This window comes from Morone saxatilis, unplaced genomic scaffold (assembly GCF_004916995.1).
Source record: "Morone saxatilis isolate NCDOM2014 unplaced genomic scaffold, NCSU_SB_2.0 Contig16, whole genome shotgun sequence".
Taxonomy (NCBI): Eukaryota; Metazoa; Chordata; class Actinopteri; family Moronidae; genus Morone; species Morone saxatilis.
In genome coordinates this window covers 19,729,762-19,739,033 of record NW_023339718.1, presented here as the reverse complement: position 1 = coordinate 19,739,033, position 9,272 = coordinate 19,729,762, and the positions used below count along the sequence as shown (strand labels likewise).

Sequence of the window (9,272 nt, the reverse complement as noted above, 5' to 3'; positions counted from 1 at the left end):
GACATAACCTGCCTACTGCAAACTTCAACTCTCAGCTGATTGCATAAGTAAAGAGCAAACCAAAACTGTCATTCTAATACATTTGACTCCTTACATACTCGCCTGTTTATCAAATAAATATTGGGATTAACAGTAGTGAAACGCAGCTGTCAATACTGGCAAGATAGTACACAATTTCAAACAATACTGAGTCATACTATTCACATTCTCTCAAGACTATCTTTAAGATGGTTGCTAGGAGACTTCACAGAACTGCAAAGCCTACATGCAACACGGACGAACATCCGCTGATAAAAACAGAATCAACAGAATCATCCTGGAACATTTGCAACAAAGATGCTCATCAATCTCAAATACACGTTTCCCTTGCAGCAACCACACTAGCACACTGTACCTTGCTCAAGGGCACGTCGACAGTGGTGGTGGAAGGAGAGAAGAGCATTTCTCATTTATTTTCCCCACATGATAGAGTATCAGCCTCTAGGGACGCACGACATTATAGAAAGGGGGGGGTCACATTGTTTTGCTAAATGAGATATGTAAAAAGCTTCCAACCTCTTTCCTCAGCTCTTATTTCCCTTCCTAGCAATTCTCCATCAAACATAATCACTATCGAGTTCCTAGGACATTTTGTTACATCGTAATGACAGCACATCGGCTCTGACCCTCGGACTTTCATGCTGGAAAGGTGAAGATTTAGCAGCTGCAATCTATTTTCCTACTTAATAATGAATGATAATAAATGATCTGTTGCTCTTGAGCATCAGATTGCCTTATGTGTAAATCACTGCACTGTACAAGACATCTGCTCAAACAATGGGGTTTCCTTTACATCTAAACATCAGGTACAAACAAATGTTCCTGCCCTTAAGTGTTCATCAACTGGTAGACCTACGCTGAGGTGAACAGCAGCTAAAAAGCACCGACAGTTCACCATCAGCCCTGTGAGAAAGTCAGCCAGCACCATGGACAGTTGAGAGACGTGACAGTCTACCACGCAATCGGAGCCTTCCCGCTGGAGGAAGTAGTGCACTCCTCACAGTGGATTACTCTCGCTTTTGACGTTGACGGAATAGGCCCTGCCCTTTAGTCTCAAACATGAACACAATGAAAGGTTCAACAATCGGGTATTGTTTTTGTTTGTATGCAGGGGAAGTAAATAATAAAATGTCATGTATCAGGATAGAAGATTTCTGTTGCCTTCCCCTAGTTCTGAGGCTGAAACATGCCTTCTCTCTGTGTAGTCAATGGTTTATGCATGCCACCAAACGTTGTACCTGGGGCCAGTGTGCTGTGTGGTACACTCTGGTGTTAATTCACTGCCTATAAGGGGTCTTGTTTGGCAAACTTGAAATAAAAAAGAAACATTCGAATACTGATTTGGAAGTCGATTGCCATTGCAGTGGTGGAAGTTTCCAGGCATTCAGGTCAGCCCTAGTCAGCATCATGCTCCACTCTGTAGTCCTTGCTCAATGGCACCTACTATGCTACCTAAGCAGCTACTGAGGACTGGTAGGAAGCATTTTTCATTCCCTCTCCTCAGCCACTTATGTGAAGTTTAAACAAATCTGGATTCAAACCAGCCACCCTCAGGGTAAAAGTCCCTCTGAGCAGGCTAATTCACTCTTGGCAAGCTTCTCTGTCTGTTGGCCCATGTTGGCTGTATATAAATGTGATTCTATTGTTGTGATATCCCAAGTACTGGCACTATGAATATATCAGGGTATTTTTAAAGTAGTTTGTAGACTTGACTTCATGCCAAAAACAAATGATTGAATAATGACTGAGGATGCTCCTCCTTGCTGCTGGCCCTATGCGTTTCCTGTCTGCATGAAAACAACAACACCCCCAACTGAGTTCTGTTCTTGGGTCAGTGTTGTACACATTTTAAAAGGGCCGGACTGTCTCATTCCCAAGACAAAGAAGCATTCGGATTTTGGTGACCCCATGACCTTTCCTATAGTCCCACCATCACAGCTTATTTCCAGATGCAGTACGATGTTGACTGTGACCGTAACGGCTAAGTGGTGAGATTATTAGGTGTTCCCAGTTGCCTGCCCTTTATTGAGTGCTTTCTTGTTCAAGGTCTGCTTTGCCATGACTGGCATCTCAACAACCCTCATCTACTTTCACCTCGTCCTTCTCATTTCTCTAAGGTCATAAAAGACAGCAAGAATGTGAAAAGAAACATAATGGCAGAGACAGACAGCTATAAAGAAGCTTCCAAGTGTTCTGATTTACAGGATCGTGGCATCTGTGGCACTAACCAAATTACTGAAGACTGAAGGCTTTAGTAACTCACCCTGCACACACAGCAGGGCTGCCCTCTGCGTGAACTCGCACTCAAACGACAATTCCATTTAACATCCGCCATTTGGTACACTTTTATCTAAAGTGCCTGACAGTATGCGTGAGTGTGTGCATACGTTTTTAGCATGGAGTCTAAAGAGATCGAGCCCCTTCACCTGGTTAGTGCTTTTCCTTTGGGATTGCTGTAGTCATGCTTTAAGTTCTGTTTTTTTAAGATCATTTTCCAGCTTTTATTGACTTCATTAGATAGTCACAGCTGAAGAGTGTCAGGAAGGTGGTGAGAGAGAGAGACAGTGGATGACATGCTGCAAAGGGCCGCAGGTTGGAATGGAACCCATGCTGCTGCAATAAGGACTCCTTTGTACATGGGGAGCACGTGCTCTACCAGGTGAGCTACCAGGGCAGCCTGAGAATTTTAGAAGAAAATAAGAACACACAGGTACAATGTTAATCTCAGACCCATTTTAGACACATGATGGAGATCAAATGAGACAAGACCTGAGAGGCTCAGGGTCTGACATTTACAATACAGCCTGTGCTGACAGCGATATACTCCACTATTCAGCTTTTACTAACCAGCTCTGCCAGTCCGAGATAAGGCATTAGAGCAAGCCTTACAATATATATCCTTCCAACACTACAAAATGATACCACTGCCTGCTGCAAACAGATAAAGGTAGGTGAACATGTGACAGGGGAGTTTTGTTTTTAGTGAAAGGCCTGAAGATGCAACAATTGTAAACTGTTATAATACCATTTTACTGCATGCTCTCTAATCTAGATTAGACATGAAGGTGAATTTAACTTTTTTTTCCTGACGGGATTCTTAAGGGTCCACGTTTGCAGCAAAAAAGAATAAAACGTGTAAAAAATATAATACATAACATAGTAAAATAATAAAAAAACAGGTAAAAGATAAGATCTTCATTATGCTGCAGGCACATTAAAGTGTGAAAAAAAAAAAAACCACACTTCTCTAACTATTGACTGTTACACACTGCTGGTTTGCTTTCGCTCCATTTATAAGAGGAAGTGAGTGAGTGCAGGACATGAAGTCTTTTCAGCCACAGGAAGTTCCAAGGCAAGGTCTGATTAATTACACTGTTGAGAGAACAAATTGAGTTACAATCTATAAAGCTGAAAAAATGCATTCGCTGCAATCCGACTGTGGGAGCGATTGTGAATACATACACCCTGGGTAGAGGTTTACAATAACACTGTTTTTGTGTCGGCACGCAATTCACAATCTATTTGGTTTTGTTTTGTTACTTTTAATGCAAAGCCAATTGAGATGGTCATAATCAACAAACAACACCATACAACTGTTATCATAGTGAAGTGCCAACAACACATACAATATAAGCTGACCTAGACAGTCTTCCACAGAAACAGTCTTCCACAGAACCAGAAGAAAATGACTCCTGGTTTATGGAAGTGCAGGTTAATTGCTATTTTGACATATAAACACTGATAGGAGCTATCCCGGGCACTGCTGCCATCCTTCCCCTTTCTTTATTGTCAGATGAATCATGTTTGTCCACTGCTTTATGTTCATAACACTGTACTCCATAGAATATGACCACAAGTCCTCTACTGGATGAACACAGAGGCCATTGGCAGTAGTAAAACAAAGACCCATAAAAATCTTTGAGAAAAAGCCACAGATTAACTGCACATTTGACCAAGCCAAAAAAAGTGATCAAGATATAATAGCCTCAGCAACATCAGCAAAAAAAAACTGTCTTCAGCTGTCGGCTAAAATGGAAACTCAGGCTGAACCACAGACAACCGTGTTAAAAAGCTGCCAGTCAAGGAGAAAATCTTGCTGGATGTCAGAAATGTGGAATCCAAAAGCAGAAGTGGTTGGACTGTGGCTGGTTTAAAAATATCCAGCCCAGTGGCCCAGGTTCCTGAGTCATTGTTTCAAAGTGAAAAAAACCATAAAACCAATAGGAATGATAGAAACTGGTAGGAGTTTCTTCAGAGACCTGGATTTGTTTGGAGAGTCTCAGTGGCTGTCACACATTGAAACCTGGTGACATCTCAAAAATAGACTTTGCTTCTAACCAGAAAATGTAAAGGTCAGCTGGTGGGGGTCACAAGGGGAGTTATAACTGAGTAAATTGATTTCTAATATGCATTGTCTTTGTCACACATACATTCTTAAATAATACATCTTTGCTGCCTCAAGGTTTCTTTCCATTAAATAAAAATAACCAGATAACCACAATCACAAGTAGAAAGCCCTATTCCTCTATCCACCTAAACAAAAAGCAAAATTCTATTATTTACAACTTCTCAGGGTTCCCGGTGTTTTACAGTGGAGGCACCGCACCTGACGTGAAACAAGGAGAACCTCCGCTAACATCACAGGAAATTATTACATTTTTATGAAATCAAATACTATGTTCATCAGGTTTCAGGGGAACACAGAGCAGCGGGGCTACATCACACAGCAAGGGCCATGGAATGTTTGAGTGAGGTGACTGTTTTGACTGTCATCTACAAACTACATTATTAACAAGAAGTGATGCGGAGATGCGTTAGGAACACTGCAGGTGACTGAAGATGTGTTTTTCAAAAGATGTCATTTTCTTTTAGTTTGACATCATTTCTATCGTTTCTAACAACAATGTTGTCACCCAAATAAAAGCTGAGATCTGGGAACACGGGAACGTAACTGAAATGAGGTACGGCAGAACAAGAAATTCACCACTTTATTTGGAAGTTAAACCAAAAGTGAGCACTTACTGAAAAGGTCAGTAAAAAAAACACAACTGCACAGGAACATACAACTGCTTTCAACCACAAAGTCAATCTATAAACTGTGATGGATATTTAGAATGGACAATTTATAATAATGCCACATTTGGTCTTTTTTAAATTTACAAGATCTGGGTCTTTGTTTAAACCAACAGAAATAAATTCAAAGTAACCTTTTATAAACTGAAATGATCCTTTAAGCTGTACTGATGCCTAAGGAGCTCACCTGTCTTTTGTGCTATAATGTAGCCTTACTGCGGATCAAAGCTAGCATTTATCTCTGAACAATGCTGACTGTTAACGCTGCTGTATTGGGCCCTATGTAACAGAAAGTCCCCGAGGCAGACAAGAGCGCGGAGAGAATGGTAGAGCCGGAGCACAGCAGGGCTGGGACCACAAACTGGGGCAAACACATGTCATACGACTCAGCATAAGGCTTAGCTGGAAAATCAACAAAAGGAGAGGCAGTGATCTGCAGACAAACGCAGCATTACAACTCACTCCACCTATTTGGTAAGCAATGAAGCCACAGAATCTAGGCCTAGGACACATCATCAAATGTCTTGGAGCAGTTTTACCTGATTAATATCTGAGCGAGGAATACAGCCTCACTTGAAACACGCATTTTGTTTTTGAATGGCTTCCTGAAGCTTCGTTTCAGAATAGATGGTAGCTGTTATTTATCCAGTCTGGTGTGAAAACAAAGGTTTCAAGACTTAAAATAGCATACGTGCTAGACAGTAGCTGGACACTCTAGTCTAGTCTCAGATGTGTATTATTGTAAATTCAAGTATGAATGGACAAACATGAGTACAATACACACACAAAAAAAGGATTCAATCACTGACTGTTCTCATTTGTCTCCACTGTCTGGATGAGAACAGGTTTCACTTCTCTCTTAAAAAGGGTGTGGGCACCTTTCGAGACATTATATGTAATACAGAGCTATACAAATAATGACATGAATGATGATGAATACCTGATATTTACTGGTTGATGTTGTAGGGGGTTCTGCATTGAAATATGGATAGAACAGCAGGATTATCAGCAGGATATAGGGAGTGCTTTAATTCAAGTGACTGTCTCTAAATTAACACAATTCCTTATTTCAGATCTGGAAACGGAGCCAGGACAAACAAGATGCCCACACACTTGGCAGATAGAGCACATTTACTCAGATATGAAGCTATTTTATCGGTTGATCCAAAATGTGTACCTGGAGGAAGCTGGAAACCGTTCAGAACGACTGAGAGTTGTGAGCACAAGCAATTTAGATTCCTAGCACAGCTTCCACATGATGCTGTTGTTATCTCCAACACTGCCACTGAGCAGCTTTGTCTGTGACACAGAATTTGTTATATCCTTATATAACCAAGGAAGTTTAAACCTTGCTGGCCCATTAATCATCTGTCTGTAAATTTGTCCAGCAGTCGACATATGCAAGCAGAAAGCTCATTGCATACTCGATCAACCTTAGGGAGTAGTGATATAATGGGGAGGATTGAGATAGCAGCTTTGACGAGATTAGAAACCTACAGCACCGTCACCATATGAAGTGATTACCAAGTACCAAGTATCTAATGATACTTTCTAGACAGAAAGAAATCAGTGTGCATCCCTAGTCATGCTATAGCCAATGCCATAATCAATTCCATTTCAAACAAAAACAACATCAAACCATGTCTTGTCTCAACTCAACTAAAGAAAAGGAGTGAATGGCATCAGTGGAATGTGGACTCCTATGCAGTGGGGAACTGAGCTTGCTTTCTTGGCCCGCCAGTCTTTTTCAAATCATTCTCTTTAAGCGGACGCCAGCTTCAATGAACGTCTCACAGAGTTAGCACCAACTCCTGGGAGATGAAGGCAGCCAGTGCCCTGGAAAAGCCCAACTCTTCAAAGGCTTGTGTGGTTGTTCCTCTGGAGAAAGTGATGTAATCACAGAAATGGCTCCTGCCTGACAGTTTACGGGGGTAGGTGGAAGCTGGGGAGCTCCACAGAGAAGAAAAAAAACTGTGTTGACAGGAGTTAGATGAAACCAGACTTGTAAAACAAAATGCAAATTTGAAGAAAGTAAAAGGCTATGTAGGCAAATTCACACCAATCTCCAGCCAAATGCTGCTACGGGTGATTAACGGTCTCCTCTGCAAGCCAGTGACACACACACACACACATGCCGTTAGATACTTCTCTTTGTTAGCTGACAAGCCACTAGATGAAATAGAAAACATCTTCTGACACTTGAGACATTTTAAAAATCAGAACGAACAAAACAGAACTTGATTCAGTGTGGATTTGGGGGACAAAGCTTCAAAGGAGCAGCTTCTAACTACTGTGGCAGGTTTTTGATCAACAGCTAATGCGTGATCTCTAGGAGTGTAATAAGAGCCAGAAGGGCAGGAAATGATCTCATGCCAAGCAAGTCCGGACAGGACCGGAGTCAACAGCCTCCTCGCTGGATATCTATTCAGGCCTTCAGCAAACGCCGCCTGTGTTGTCATTATCACACGGTGGCTGTTACCCCCAGCCACCATCCAAATGGTAGTAAATTCTACCTGTGTTTTCCCTCGCAGCTGTTTTGGCAGATAAGCATTTACCACTGGAAATGTAGTGGTGCAGCAGCTGTTGTGACCCGAAGACACAAAGTTCATTTATTTCTCAAAGATCAATCAAGTACGCCCTTTTCAAATAAGTACAAACAGTACTGCTGCCTTACAAGTATTTTTCCAGTAATGTGTTGGTTTTGTCACTGAATGGTATCCATGACAACAAGTGGGTCCCACAAATACATTGCTGGCTGTCAACAGTCAGATTTACAAAAGAAAATTATATAATTACAAAATACTAGCCCCAGTAGGGGGAACGTTCTTTTTAATCACATATTCATATTATATATGATTTTAACATATATTAGTATTACACATTTCTATATATTTACCCTTTTACATGCATGTTGAATCAGCAACACATGTGCTGTGGTGCATACTGCATGCACAATCCCTTTACCCTATAGTAAAGTGTAACTCCAAGGAAAACTATTCACACAATGTGAGCTCCTGGAACACGTAGAGAAGGTGGTACAATGTGGTCTTCAGAGGGACAGGCTGCTCTCTACATTATTTCTGAAGACGTTCTTTGTAATGTTCAATCCTTCTCTTTCTGTTCCATCAGAGGCGCCTACCTCTCTCCATCTCAGCTTTTGGTTGAGTCGATTCACTTTGTTGTTTGTAATGCAGGCCTTTAATAACCTAATATGCGAGTTTCAAGAAAAAAAAAAACCCTAAAAAAACCTAAAAAAACCTTAAACTAGCAGAAACCTTATCTTGCTAGTTTAGGCAGGGCCTCTTAATTCACTTTAAAGAACACTGTGGATTGTAATTTGTGCTCTTAAATTTAAACATTTGCTACTAGATGTAAAAATCAGTGTCACCCCTGAAGGAAATATAATCCATATTCAAAGATTCTGCTTCAGCAATGAGACAGGATCATATGGCTACCAAATAAAACATTCAACATCTTTACAAAGTTAAACGTAGCCCTGGCAAGCCCTTGCTTTATGCCTTTTATCATCAGCGTATTATGTTACACATACAGTAGCTTCGACTGTTGCATCCCTCACTGCTCGGTGGTGGCAATGATGGTAATCGAAGCTCAGTACACGACTGCACTCACTCTGAATGGAAGCATCCACCAAACTGCTTAAATGTTAAGTACACATGTAAATGAGGCTGGCACTGATACGGAGATGACTGATTTTACATCAATAATAAACAATAAACATGCTATACTCCATCCACCAAGGTCAGGCTCGCCTGTAACTGTAAACAAACCCCCGGTCGCCGCGGAGACAAGCTCAGCACCCAGCTCCTGATTTTCCCTACCTGCTGTTCTCTCTGCGCTCCGCCAGCATCTCAACTCATCAGCAGCGGCAAGCACAAAAATATTCCACTACATACAGTAGATCCTCTTCCTCCAAAAACTCTTGTCTTTCTGATGAGGAGAGCCGACGACAATGGTGTCATGCCTTCCTCTCACGGCGGAGTGAAAAGAGGAGAGGCTGAGCACGGAGGCATGGCTCGTCTTCATTGGCAGTGCCAGGGGCTTTGTTCGCCAACCAGCGCACTGTGTGTGTGTGGCCTGCCGGGACTGGCACAGCTGATCCCCCCCTGACACCGGGTGGGGTGTACAGAGCTGTGGAGGAA

The 9,272-nt window shown here is 41.8% G+C and overlaps 1 protein-coding gene across 1 annotated transcript in view; it reads right to left on the bottom strand.

The window, feature by feature from the left end:
* wdfy3 (WD repeat and FYVE domain containing 3) overlaps positions 1–9,272 on the bottom strand; it is a 91,587-nt gene that overhangs the window by 72,207 nt on the left and 10,108 nt on the right. The window lies entirely within an intron of this gene.